General features: G+C 38.7%; 1 protein-coding gene across 3 annotated transcripts in view; it reads left to right on the top strand.

Annotated features, from left to right (window-relative positions):
• LOC146454393 (protein Wnt-8b-like) overlaps window positions 1-14414 on the top strand; it is a 42564-nt gene that overhangs the window by 4256 nt on the left and 23894 nt on the right. For 2 of the 3 annotated variants that reach the window (XM_085095539.1, XM_085095541.1), the window contains exons 1-2: window positions 294-427; window positions 7528-7603. The gene's annotated coding sequence lies outside the window, so the exon portion shown is untranslated. Of the gene's footprint in view, window positions 1-293; window positions 428-7527; window positions 7604-14414 lie in introns of those variants that run through there. The other variant, XM_085095540.1, reaches the window with a different exon arrangement.

Raw genomic sequence — 14414 nt, 5'->3', positions numbered from 1 at the left:
AGCGACGACACACTGGCGAAAAACCGCAACAAGAAAACTAAATCTCTTTTTCTTTCCTTTGCTTAACAATCTAAGTATTTATTATTAAAGAAGAAACGCGACTCGCGTCACGTGAATAGCTGTGGGGTGCTAATGTTTGGATTTCGATTACGTCAAAAAAGGAATAATCCGACAAGTTATCCGTCTGTTGTTACCGATTAATTCAAGAGTTGGGTTAACTGACAACAAGACTAATTATAATCAACTTGGCTACAAAAATATAAGGACGGGAACTTCTGCCCGGCGGTGCTGTTAGTTCAAGTACATTGCTTTAATTTGTGGAGCTACAATTAGCAGTGTTCCAAAATCATTCGACAAGAAACCTGGTGGTCGGCTTGTGTGAGTGTTAAAGTTTGAAACACTTACGTAAACTAAAACAGAAAAAGAGGTAAGAGAGACTTTCGTGTTGTTAGCTCAGTTTGAAGGCTGTTGGCCTTGATCGATCTGACGCACTCTTAAGTGTTTTGCCCTTATTACTAGTCTAGGTCAGGCAGATTTTACTACAATGTTTACACGCAGTACAGCTTCACGAAAAGTTCAGCTGCCTATTGTTGAAAGATCTAGTTTTTCCGCACGGTGTTTCTCTTGGTGTCTCTGCAATCGAGGAATCGCATAACCTTTTCGCAATAAGCTACCAATACGTATAGAAAAGTACATCCGTTATAGTGAGCTAAATTCTTGAGGAATCAGTCTGCATTTCTTATTTCAAAAAAAAAAGAAACAAATTGTCCGAAAACTGAATTTTGCCACATTCATAACAAACCCACACAGAAGGAACAAATCTTGTAGTTATGAAAAAAAAAAAAAAAAAATTCAGGTATGCACAAAGGGTGACAAGACACGTTTACATTACATTAATGGTTCTACTATATAGAACATTTCAATTACTGGAAAGTGAGCTGAATCAGTTTATATAAAAGAGCAAAAGGAAAACTGCAACATCCATAACAAGTGCATTGATCTGCGTCAGACATTCCAAAAGACACCTAGGGAGACTGTTTTTTTTTTTATATATATTATTTTTATTCATTTTTTTCTTTTTTTTTTTTTATCATCAAGCCTTTTTGAGTACCTTTTCGAATTCACGCTAACATATTTTTTTTTACTTATTTACTGATAGAGTTTCCATTAAAGTAACATTGGTCTTAATATAACAAAGAACATTTTGTGCAGAATAATTTAACTTAAAAACTCTTGTTATCATCGTATAAAGCTTTCTGTAACGTGTCATAAATAGTTATTGATCTTGTCCAGATTGAACCAAGTACACCTTACTTTTTCGGATCATCTTCTTTCTGTTTTTCTATTATTTTTAGTCAAAAGTTGGAAGTATTTTTATTCGATGACAAGTTTGACAATACGTTTAACCAAAGTAGCGGAACCTCAGTGTTGTGGGTAGCACATTCTAAAATCTGACAATAAGATTAAGAAAATTTTTCTTCATGGAAAGTACTTAACTTCTTCAAGCTTACTCTGCTAAATTTTCAAGAAATTCAGCAAGACGTCATTTCTGTAGGCAAGGTAAAAACTAAAAAAGCGATGGCCTAGACGTGATTACATCTATTAAGGGACATATGATTAATAATTTAAACCGGAAAGGGGATTAACTTACGGCTTATAATAAAATCAAAATCCTTTTAATAAAATCGCATCCTCACGTAGGTATTAAATAGAGTTTAGGCTGCGATCATGATACATACCATCTGCGATAAATAATCACGCCTTTCTTCAAATGGCTGAAGCCCAAAGTTAGAGACATCATTGTGGGGGATGAATGACCCCGATGTTTAGAATGAAATATAGGTCAGCCCCTGCACTTAATGTACCTCAAAATATAAGAAGAAAAAATATTTTTGTTAATCATTAGTCTCTTAGACATTTTAGCTTTATTGACAACTAGTGAATTAGCGCAAATTTCATGAAGGAACAGAAAGAGATACCATGCGCTATTTTTTCCTGTTTAAGTTACCCGATAACCTGGGAATATAAATTTAGATTACACGATGTTTTAGACTACGAGTAGCCTCCATTTTTTTGGGGGTGGGGGGTGGGGGGAGGGTGGGGGTGGATACAAAAGACCGCGCAATTCATGCACTCCAGTGTTTTTTAGCTAATTAGGTGCTCCTCCTTGTCTAACGATGCTTTAGCCTGTTTGGGATAGCCCTGCTCCCAGCTTCTTTTATCTTCATCACCCAGAGGTCATCTCGTTTTACGCGGACAGAGAAGTCGAGGACTACATATTTCCTTTAAGGGGACATTATGGTTGAAATTTTGAAGAATTTAAGTCTGATTTGAAATAAATTAGCGGTTTCAGACTCTATACTATACACTACAATACACGTTGGGTTGATAGTGGACTGTCTGGAATTCGACCGTTAATTATTACCTCTAAATTATCAATCACCTTAAAATCTTATATTTGCACTTCCCTCCTACCCCCTACCCCCAATAAATTCTTCACCACCCTCTCTTAGTTTATCTTCTTTAAAAGCGTTCTAAATATCGTTAAAAATTCTCAATTAATTTTTTCCGAGTATGCCTGTGTCACTTTCTAGAATAATACATGATTCTCATTCATTCACCAGGCTTGAAATATACCATCACATTTTATTTCGTATACCACACGTTCGACGTTCAAATCCTAACAGTATGCAGGATGTTTGTCCCATGAATTTAGTTTAATGGCCTTAGTTCCCACGAGTCTCCTGTAGCTCAGTGGTAGAGCATCCGAACTAGTAATCGGAAGGTCTTAGGCTCGACTCCTGATAGGAGCACTCGGATTTCTTTTTTCTGAGTATGCCTGTGTCACTTGCTAGAATAATACATCATTCTCAATTCTCAATACTGATTTAATTAATTGCGCCATGGACTTCGACCTAAAGGAGGCAAGATAAAAAGTTAAAGTGAAAGTGCTGAAACGTATTAAAGGAAAGAGATCCAGTGGGCCAGAATCCGGCCCCCTCAATCGATACTTCAGACAATAGCTACAACCGAAGATTTAAGCTCAAATATCACTTTCAGCCCATTCGCACAATACAAACATTACTAGGATCGCCGGGAGTTTAGTGTGTGGAGTCTTAATTCCCTGATAAAAAAATCAACCATCTTAAAATTAATAAGAAATTACACTGCAATTCACAGCAATAACTTAGGAGATTTTGAACTTGATGAGAAGGACCAACTTAAAAAAGCAAAGAGATCACTCACGATAAGTTGTTTGAATGAGACAACATATTTTTTAAGCTATTTTTCTGAGCTGGTAGATTGGAAAGCTTTTGATGATTTCCACAGAACAATGCTATGGACTGCCTTCAAATGATCTATGATTTAGCAAATGTGGTGTTGTCTTTGGCTTCACAATGCGTGCAACCGATAAAAATTATATCTCTTTTTCTTTCTACTTCCAACAAACAATTGGCACGTTTTGTCAGTGTCTCAAAGCTTAATCCTAACTAACCTATTTCCAAGTGCATTAATTCGTAAAGCGATTAAATGCACAAGCACTTCCTCAAAGAGGCGTTTTGTTTCCGATCATACTGTGGTGGCAAGAAGAGGTTAAGGAGAGCTCTCGGCATGCCGGCAGATATTTGTCTTTGTACGGATTCAAGCTCATATTGTAGAGGCACGTACTGTCCTCTGCTAGTAAGGACTTTGAACGACTTCCGTCCTCCAACCACACCCAGCATTGACTGTAGTCTTGAGTGCTACAAATGTATTAGTGCTAGGCACTATTATAATAACAATAATAACTTTATTCACGTGTCGATGTATTTAGCTAAACGGTAAGCTAATTGAGGACACATTTCTACTACAAACCAATCTAAAGCCTCATTCACACCAACAAAACATGTTTAATTAAACCAGGTTTACCAGAATGAAAATTTGTAACAGAGAGCTGAACCATTGACTTTGACATGGGATTCAAGTAAACTTTAACTTATGCTTTCGTTTGTGCTAAATCCGTAGTCAACAAAAATTCGAAAGCAGCTTCTATGAAGGAAACTGTTTAACAGCTTTTTAACGTGCTTAAGCCTTGATGTGAATGGGGCATAAGATACTAAAACCATTTACAGTGTGTAGGAACAGTAGTAAACAAATCTAAGTCAAGTATCACCTTCGCTAAATTAAGCCAACTCCCACCCCCCCCCCACCCCCTCGCGTCCGTCTGTTGCTCCAATTGTTCTGTGCTAAATATTAATCGTCAAACTCTACCACAAACAGGCATTTGTGGTACCCTTTAACCTTGCACGTTATAGTGAATTTCTACTGCGGTTTCTTTAACATGAAACTGATATATCTTTTCCTGGATAGATTATACAGAAAAACAATGTATTGTGAAGGCAAAACGGTGTCAGTTACTGTAGTACAGGAACTAAAAAGTCATTTTTAGCTTCTTTACACAGCAGACACATGGCGCCAGTCACGTTTTTGTAGTCGATAACAATCGATAATCTGCAATACCAATCGATATCAGTCAGTTAATACAGTGTAAATTGTTATTGTAACTCTCTTGAAGTATGCAAAATTCTGGTTAAAAGGTGATGTCCGGATTTCTACCATTAAGTTAATTTAAAGATCCTTTTTTATGATTTTTCTTTAATACTGTCTTGACTCGTCTTCCGTCCACTAAAATTATCTTGATTTATAAAAAGCAGATTTTGTTGCTCGCAATATCGATAGATTTTCCGTTTAGTTTTGGAACAGTTCTGACATTGATAGTGCTGTCCATACGCTCATTCGTTGTGTGGTATTATTATTTTTTTTATTATCATGAAGATCCACCAATCACGATTTGAGAACAATTTTAGGGGGATGGGCCGCAAATTATCGACATTATACAACACTGGAACTGGCTTTCAGACGCTTTTCAGTGCTTTGATCAAAGATGCGAACAAAATCCCAAAGTCCATAAGACGGATGGATGGTTGCTAAAAATAAACGAAAACGCACAAGCAAACAAAACGTAGCGCTTAAATTTAGATTGCCCTATCAATTGTCATACGTTTCAAGCACGCAGCGTGGAACGTATGGCAGTTTGTCATCTGTTGTTTCGTAGCAAATTAACTCAGTAGAGTTCTGGTGTTAGGCCACTTAATTGTCTCGCTAATCGACCATAGACTGGATTATAGGGTGTAGGTCAAGCCTGTTGTGGTTTTGTAATTCCTCCTTGTCATCCAAAGGGAAGAGATTGTGAGGTGGGGGGGGGGGGGGGGGGTCTCTAAACCCTGACTCTATTTCAGACAACCCAAAATGTCTAATTTTCTGGTATCCTTTTCTAGCCCTGGCGTCTACAATTCATAACCATTTTCAAACCCGTCTCTGTAAAATTCACACCCGTTTTCAGACCTTCGCACCGAAATGGTTAAAATCTATATAACATGAAACTGACAGCAATGAATATTCATATACTAAATGAATCAGCCATATTTTTACATCGAATCACTGTAATGATATGTTATATTTCAAAGGACCAAAGTGAGTACACGTGTGAAAGCAAAGTATAAAATACTATTTGAAAATATGGTTCGCTGGTGAGGACTCGAACCCGGTCTCCTGTATTTAAGGCCGACGTGATAACCGCCACACCACAGCGAACCCACAGAAGAAAGGGACAAAATAGCACAGCTTATTCTTATTACGTCACTAAGGTCACGTGGCCAATCACTCAAAACGGAGAGTCTGACTTCAATGAGGATCGGCTGACAGTGATCTGAATATTGAAACTATTATATAGCACTATACAGACAGCAAGGAATATTCCAACGAAGTGAATCTAAAATCTGTGCCCTTTTTTAAAACGGCTCAAAAACTCTTTAGCGACGCACGTACCTATACATCTTATAGTGAACTGGTTATAACAAGTTTCTTCGAAGAGGACCACCTTGTCTTGGGTAGGGGGGGGGGGGGTCATCGAAGACACCACCTCCCTCATGAACGATACCGTCAAAATTTCAGTTGACACAGAAATATTCAGCTAGTAAGAGTCAGCATTTCTAGATAAACAAGAAAAGAGTGAAACAGACAGTAAGAGTCTCCTGTAGCTCAGTGGTAGAGCATCCGAACTAGTAATCGGAAGGTCTGATAGGAGCACTCGGATTTTTTTCCTAGTATGCCTGTGTCACTTACTGAATAATACATCATTCTAAAGAAAAGAGGGGTTTGAATCTCATTGTCATTTTTTTTACTGCATGCTGGATAGAGGGGTGGCTATGGAATAAAGACACCATCTTTTAAGGTCGAGGAAGGGAGCAACAGGCAGAGACCACCATCTATTTTGTGGTTTGGAGGGTGGTATTCGAGTATAGAAGTTTTGGCCACTTCTTTTATATAGGGGAGTACCCCCTTCCCTCTCCCGGGAGGGATCGTCTGACGCAATTTTACGAAATATGAGGAGTTGTACACAGTATTATTTTGATGCCATTTGGAGCGGAAAGGGGGTGGGGTGGGGAAATCCGGAAGCTAGAGACAAGGAAGAGTAGATACTCAAATTACCACCACATGAGGGCGAGGCTGGTTGAACTGAGTAGCCTAGCCTGTCTCGGTGTTCATACAGTCTCTGAAGTAATAACCTGGAATGTCACAATTCAATATCCTCTTGAAATTTTAATTTTTCTCGATATTTTCCTAACATCAGTAGATCTTCTTTTTGTCCTGCTCCATAAACATTCTAGAAATTAAACCGAAGCAAAAGTTGGGAAGATTTATGGAGTATCGCGCTAAAAGCTTATTGAAGATTTGTTTGGATTGCTTTCAACCTCAGATTGATACTTAAAATACGGAATAAGATTCATCGAACAAAACGGGATGCTTCAGTGGGGAAGGTAGGATCCCCTAATCTTGTCTAAATGTGTATCACCCGTCCTCCTTTCTGGATTACTGCGAAATTTCTTTGGGGTTTACACAGTTGTGAATTATTTTCTTTTAGATAAAGAGGTTTCTCCAGCTAGCTGGTGTGATGTATCCACGTAGTAGAAAACATTAAACTCTGATATTTTAACCCTTGCTCTAAATTCTTCCTCAAGCTCTAAATTTATAATAAAAGCTCGTGAAATTAGTCAAAGATTCCTTTTAATGGTTACCAATCCGTATTGCAATCAAAACTTGATCAAAAGCATGTGGCATAAACTTAATTTACGTTGTTAGTGAAAGTTGCACTTTAACAACTAATCGAAGTTCACCTTCTCCAGTACATATATTTGAGGCTTCAAGTCATCATTTTGTTTGCTTTAAGTTTTAATCCTCGCTCGAAGTGCTCGGTCTCCTGGTATACAGGTTCCACATACTCCGTATTTCCATCACGATCAGCAGAGATTGAACAGCCCAGTGTAACAAGGCTCTCGAAATCCAAAGTAATCTTTTAAAGGGATTCGTCGAAATTGGCTCGCAACCTTGGTTGAACTAGTTAACGCGCATTTTCCCTTTTTGTTTTGTTTGTTTGCTTGTTTTGCTCATACATTTCATTTCTTTGTCTACTCTGGTTTATTACAGAGACCAGTCAGACCAATTTCCAACTGAAACACAGATCATTGAAGAGGAGGAATTTACTTATTGAAACTTCTTGAAGGTATGACAGAACAATCTGAGTGATTTTTTGTGATCTAAAGTTATCTTTTAATGCAGTTTCCCTGACAAGTTGTGGGTATTGTGTTTAGTTGGTTTAATGGTCTGCGTAGTAGGACTATATCACGTTTAGAGGGCCATAAGGGTTACTCTGTGTCCTACAAGACAGTGGTACGAAACATATACGTCGATATACGTCGTGTTTTCTTACTCTGAAAGAAGAATTCAATTCTTAAAAAGAGTAGTATGGCATTTCATGAATACACATATGACTTTGAACTACACAAACAATGTCGATTTAAAGTCTCTAAGAAGACACCAGCTTGAGCCGAAGCTTATAAATTTAAATGGACCTTATAGGTTCATAAAAGTACACATGCAGGGGCGTAGCGTCCATATACGCACGTACGCCCGTGCGTACAGCTGAGATCTGAGATAAAACTTTTTTTCTCATTCGATTTGCTGGGTAATTAATAATTTCATATTTTCACATTATACTGGCGATTTTTTATTAGAATTCCCATTATCCAAGCATTAACAATTCAGTGCTGGCCACTAATAATGGCAAAATGCATTCGAGTGGTAAGCAAAAATAGGAAAAACGCCTCACAAGATGGAAGCACAGACGGAGTGGCATGGATCCGAATGCGACGCCGCAGACTTTGGTTAAGACTCTTGATCGCGCAAACTCCCAGTTTTATCCCGGTGTACTATGTTGCTCTCGTAACATTTTAACTTATTCTGTGTCTACATGCACTGCCGCACGTAGCTTCAGTAGCATGAAGAGACTAAAATCTCCTCTGCGAAGTACGATGACGGACGAAAGATTAAGCTCCCTAGTAATCCTTCATATACATAAACACGAGAACGTCGATATTGACAGGTTGGTAACGGAATTTGCCCGTCTTAAGGACGGTGCCTACTATTGTTACTGCGCATACGTTCTGCGCATCTCGAGATACTCGGTTTCCTATGGGTAGTGCTCACTAATACGGGGATAATTTTGCGCGGAGAAAGCAGAACTTAGCAAGTGCTATTGGTATCTCAAAGGAAAATTAGGGGTAACCATGCATTTTTCAGAGATTATTAATCTTCAATTTAGGAAAAAAATCCCATTCATTGCTTTATATTTTGGCGCCTTTTAGAGATATTATTGCTTAATTATCTCTGAAAAATGCGTGGTTACCCCCAATTTTCTTTTTGGATTCCAAGAGGCCTTGGTAGGATCTGTTTTGCCCGCATAGTCATAAGCCGCCCAAAAATACTTCGGTATTAGTAGGCACCGTCCTTAAGGGTCGACGCCTCGCCCTTTGCTTGTGACTTGTCTTCATTGCCTTTGCATTTTTTTTTTCTTTTCGGAACACTGTAGCTTACAGAAATCACTAGGGAAACGGTTAAAATAAACAACTTTCTACTGCATTTTTGCCGCATTACTTATTGAAAATGCCCCGCAGAAAAACCAGGAGATGGCATTTCCGAGACCCTAAATTTCAAAATTTTCTGGGGGAGCATGCCCCCCAAACCCCCCTAGTTGTAAGCGCCTTTGGCGCTTACGAAAAATTTATTCTCGTGCGTACATCTTCAAAATCCCACGCTACGCCCCTGATATGTATGTGTTAATTTTATCCAAAAGTCCTTGTATCGATAATTGTATTTGTGGTCCTCTTATTATCATTAACATTTACAAATTTAATAAGTTCGGAAAATTTTTAAGGCCATTGTTCAAGCCCTGGGTCATATCTTCAATTCATATCATATCAGACAATAGACCCTTCTCCAAAATGGCGGCCGAAAATTCAAATAAGTTAAAATTAAAAACGTATACCAGCACTAGAAAGAGCACTTTTACTTTACTAACCCCGCAAAGTTTCAGCATATCAGGTGTAATATCAGCTGAGAAAATGTAAGTTGGAAAATGAAAAATTTACAGACGTTTGTATGACTGGGGTTATGACGTATACCCCCAGCCATACAAACGTCTGTAAATTTGTCAAATTTCATCTCACATTTCCTAAGCTGTTATAACACCTAATGTGCTGAAACCTTGCAAGGTTACTAATTAAAAGTAAAGGTGCTCTTTCCAGTGCTGGTATCAGTTTTTCATTCAGTTCAATTTTAACTCATTCAAATCTGTTGCCGCCATTTTGGAGAAGGGCCGGTCTATTTGAAGTGTTTAGCTTCTTCTCCTGAGACAGGTACAAATAAGAGCAGTTGTAGAACTGAGTAATATGTGTTTTTAAAACAGGAGAATTTTGAAAAGTGCAAGATCCATAGAATATTCATATAAACCTAGTAGCAATATATTTCAGCTGCCATTCCTCACTTGAAACTTGGAGATAAGAATAACTGTCGATTACAAGAATGGCAATTGTTTGCAAGGGAGCAAACTAAGTCGGCTTGTTTGTTATTTTATGACACTGAAAAATGAAACTTTTTCGCTTTGATTCCATTTGTTATATAGCATATCCATAAACAGAATCATTTTCTAAGGTAATTTATAGCTGCTTTTGTCTAGCAATTTTGCATCTCCGTTGTTTAGTCGTTCCCATCATAAACGACCGACCGCCAGCAGAACGCCATGTGCTCAAACAACAGCTTTATTTGCTTTTCCAAACATGGGCGTGCAAGGACCATGGAATTCGAGTGACGTAGGCTCTCAAAAAAAAAAAATAGATATCGTAGCATCTTGCCCTTTTAAAGTTCATTCCTTCATTTTGGTAAATTTGGAAAACCCAAAAATGCTTATTATGCACTGAAGAAAACTCGAACCAACCAACAAACTAATAAGCAGTCTTCAATAAATAAAAATATAAGGTCTCAGTTAAGTGAGTTTGTGCATGTCATAAAAGTCATGGTTGTTTGACCAAAAGTCTTTAAATCTTGTGAGCAGCTTGAGCCTTGTATGAGTGCGTTCTGCTGGCGCACATAGAATCGGACGCTGAGACAGCTACAGGCTTGGTTGCAGGGTCAATGTAGAGATGAGAAATCTGTCTTAAGCTGCCTTGGTTAGACTCAACATCATGGGAACAGATACTCCATCAGGTTCTGAGATTTCGGGCGCAACGTTTGCTTTAGAAGATTCCTTTTCTTTAAGAAACTGCTTGTTTCGACGAATAGTTTCTGTACCAGTCGTCACCAAGGATGACCGATCAGATAATTGATTGACTAGAGCTCCCCTTGGTATTCCTTGCCTCTTTGTCCAGGTGCTGTTATAAATTCTTGGCTAACTTCTAGGGGGTAGAGGTCTTGCTGCATGACCATGAAACCCCTACGCTTTCTGCCTTTCGAGTTTGATTAGGTCTTGGACACTCTTTACTAAGCGTTGGCGAAGATATTTTGAAGCTGTCGGCATAAGTGTTTTAGTTCTCCTTGACGCAAGTCTTTCTGAACCAATAGATTCAGTAGTGTAATAGTGAGGTTGTGTCGCTTAGTTCTTGACTTCCACGAAGTCGGAATAATAGTCAACCAGGAAGATGTACTCTTTCTCCTGGAGAGTGAACATGTCGATTGCTTTTCGACCTTTAGACGTTTTTCGACCCTTGGAAGTTTCGACCTTTGCAACGGTGGTTTCAGGTTCTTTGCTTGAACGTCTTCACACATAGAACACATGGAAATGGTTTCATTGGTCTCACTGTTCATTCCTGGCCAGAAGACTGTATCACTAGCTTTCGTCAGGCACGCTTCAATTCCAAGGCGGCTTGAATGACTTCTCGAGATTATCTCTGATTGCCTTGGGAATGATGAAGCGATGACCTTTGAACATATTTATTTTTCGGGCGGGCCCAGTGGCGAACACGCGACACAGCTTTCTCTTCCATTATTGTGGATTGTTCAGTACTAGACGCTGCATCAGAGTCCTCCATCAGAGCCTTGACAATAGTTTCAGGTGACCAACCTGGGTCTATCATCCTACCATGAGTGGTTTCCATGGGATGAACAGAACGCCATTATGTACCGTGATTTCTTCTTGTAGGTCCCGTGTTCTCTGTCTGAAGAGGCACTTCACTTTTCTGCTCCGGACGTAAGGGTTTTGTAGCACTGGGTCTTCTTTAGACGCTTTCTGTAACTGTGTAAGTCTTTCACTTGATTCTCGAGAAGTATCCAATACTACTCAAGAATCCCAATTGGTCAAGGTTACATCTTCCGATGCAAACACTTGAAACACCTTATCTTTTTCTTCATGGCTGGAGAGATAGGCTCTTGACAGCTGATCCGCTATGTATATCTGTGAGCCTGGTTGTGCCTGACGTCCATGCAGATTGTAGCTTCCACAAATTTAAGACGAACCACTCGTACGCGACGTTGCGTTGCGGTTTGAAATAATTTTTCAAAGCTGTCATAAAGGGTTGCGCATTGTTTCGGTCTTTGGTTGAAATCAGTTGAGGTTGAGGAAGGACTGAACGTAGTCTTTGCCCCTCACGGATCGAAGTGAAGCTAATGGTATCTTCGGATCTTACTAACCTAATCCAGTCACTACTTCCCTTTATAATATTCCCAGTTGGGAGTTTGAGAATGAATATAAATATATCAATTTACTTCTGTCTTGAATAGGGTAGGAAAATTATAGATGTTTGCACGCACAGTATCACTGCCGTGTTTTGTAGGGGCATCCCACTTCTCAGGATGTTTGACTGTTACGACCAGGAAGATCAATTTAGTTAAACTTTTATTCAAGAAGGAACATGGCTTGATAATCAAGACAAAGAGATGAAAAAGCTGAGTACACAGCGCTCGTCTTTTTTAAAATAACGTCATGGTGTCACACAAAAGTCAAATTGATGGTTTATTGACCTGGTGACTAGGGTGGGGTTTCCCGCCCATTAATACACGAAACAATTATCCTGCGAAATCGCGCGGCATATCGCCTGATACAAAATCAGGGGATATTCTTTAAGATTGAGCGGGTTTATTTTTTTATTATTCAAAACAAAGTACAGTTTTATCGCGAAAAAGTTGGACACGATCTTTATTTTGCAACTTTTCGTATATCGCAGGATATCTGTCGTGTACAGACGACGAATATTGAGTACATCATGACCATATTTGGGCGGTGTTACAATGTGTTGTATAATGACACCACATAATGGCGCATGCGCTTTGTGAGTTAAAATTAAGATTTAAGAATGATGTATTAGAACTAAAAATATTTTTGTTTGGCACTGACTATTGTTAACGCTAGCGTTAACAATAGTCAGTGCCAAACAAAAATATTTTTAGTTCTGATGTCTATCCCTGACTGCAATTTTAGTATTTTTAGTTTAATGATGTATTATTCAGTGAGTGACTCAGGCATACTCGGAAAAAGGAAATCCGAGTGCTCCTATCAGGAGTCGAAACTAAGACCTTCCGATTACTAGTTCGGATGCTCTACCACTGAGCTATAGGAGACTAGTGGAAGCTAAGGCCTTTGAACTAGGTTCATGGGACAAACATCCTGCATACTGCTAGGATTTGAATGTCAATGTGTGGTATATGTGCAATGGAATAAATAGGATGGTGTGTTTTAAGCCTGGTGAATGAATGAGAATGATCTATTATTCAGTGAGTAACACAGGCATACTCGGAAAAAGGAAATCCGAGTGCTCCTATCAGAAGTCGAACCTAAGACCTTACGATTACTGGTTCAGATGCTTTCGGTTTACACTGTCTCTAAAGCTTTCATTTGAATAAGAGCACTTTAGGACTTTATCCACATACTAAAAGGTTATAACTTAATTAAATTTGACTGTGGTATCAAACCAGTTAGAGAATGTATCAATTTACCACGAGGAGACTTGGGTGGCTTTGAGAATTGTTTTTTTCTTTTTCTTAATCCCGCCTGTTTTAAAACACCGGAAACGTTCATTAACCTCCATAACTTATTAAAACTTGATTCTTGAGAGCCAATGATTTTTGGGAGGATTAAGCAAAATAGTTGAAAACTTTGGTTGACCAATTGTATAATTAACATGCATTTGCTACATTTTTGGCATAAGTTTGGCTGCCTGACTGCGACAAAGAGTTGTTAACTCCACTGATATCTTTTCAGGTAATGTAATTTCTTTCTTTAATTTAAGTTAGTGTAATCTTGGCGAATTTGTGTTATATTGAAAATGGATTTTGTCCATGTTTTATACAGTGATACTATGACAGATTATGATTAGTTAAGTTTTTCTGTGGGGCAATCTGCAAAGCTTAACCCTTTTACTCTCGATACGCGACAAGAAAACTGACATCTGCTAAAAATGTTGAAGAATAACATCCCAGTATTCCGCAGTTTAAAACAAGGAAAAACAAATCTAATGTTCCTTTCCTTTTCTCCAAACGTTAAGAATTATCAGTGCCATAGGATTACATTGCATAGTAGTGTTAATTTGAATGGTCACACTTTAGGATTTCATTCACACAATTAAAACTTTGCAGCAAGATTGTACACTAAAAATAAACTATACCACAACCCCATTTTGTCACAGCTTCGCCTTGCGGTTTACGAACGGCGTGTATAGCTAGATAAAGGGGATTCGTTTGCAAAGAAACTACTGCATATGATGCTGCGTCGGTAGAGCGGTGAAAACAGACATTTGCTGTCGTTGTTGTTTTTTGTTTTGTTTTTTCAACTGCGCTGATAGGGAAATAGAGCACCGTAAAGATGCTAGAAGGTTGATCTCGTCTCGAGCGCTAGCCCCTCGTTACGGTGCATCTAACGAAGGCGGGCTAGCTAGCGCTCGAAGCGTCCGCCTTTTAATCTCTTTATGGTGGTCAATTATCAACGCAGTCAACAAAACCGGATGCCGTGCACAAAACCACATCTCAATGCGCTACTATTATTATCCCAT

Source organism: Pavona decussata, unplaced genomic scaffold (assembly GCF_977016875.1).
Source record: "Pavona decussata unplaced genomic scaffold, jaPavDecu1.1 SCAFFOLD_302, whole genome shotgun sequence".
NCBI lineage: Eukaryota > Metazoa > Cnidaria > Anthozoa > Scleractinia > Agariciidae > Pavona > Pavona decussata.
Note: the sequence above shows the minus strand (reverse complement) of the source record. Positions and strands in the feature narration are given on the sequence as shown.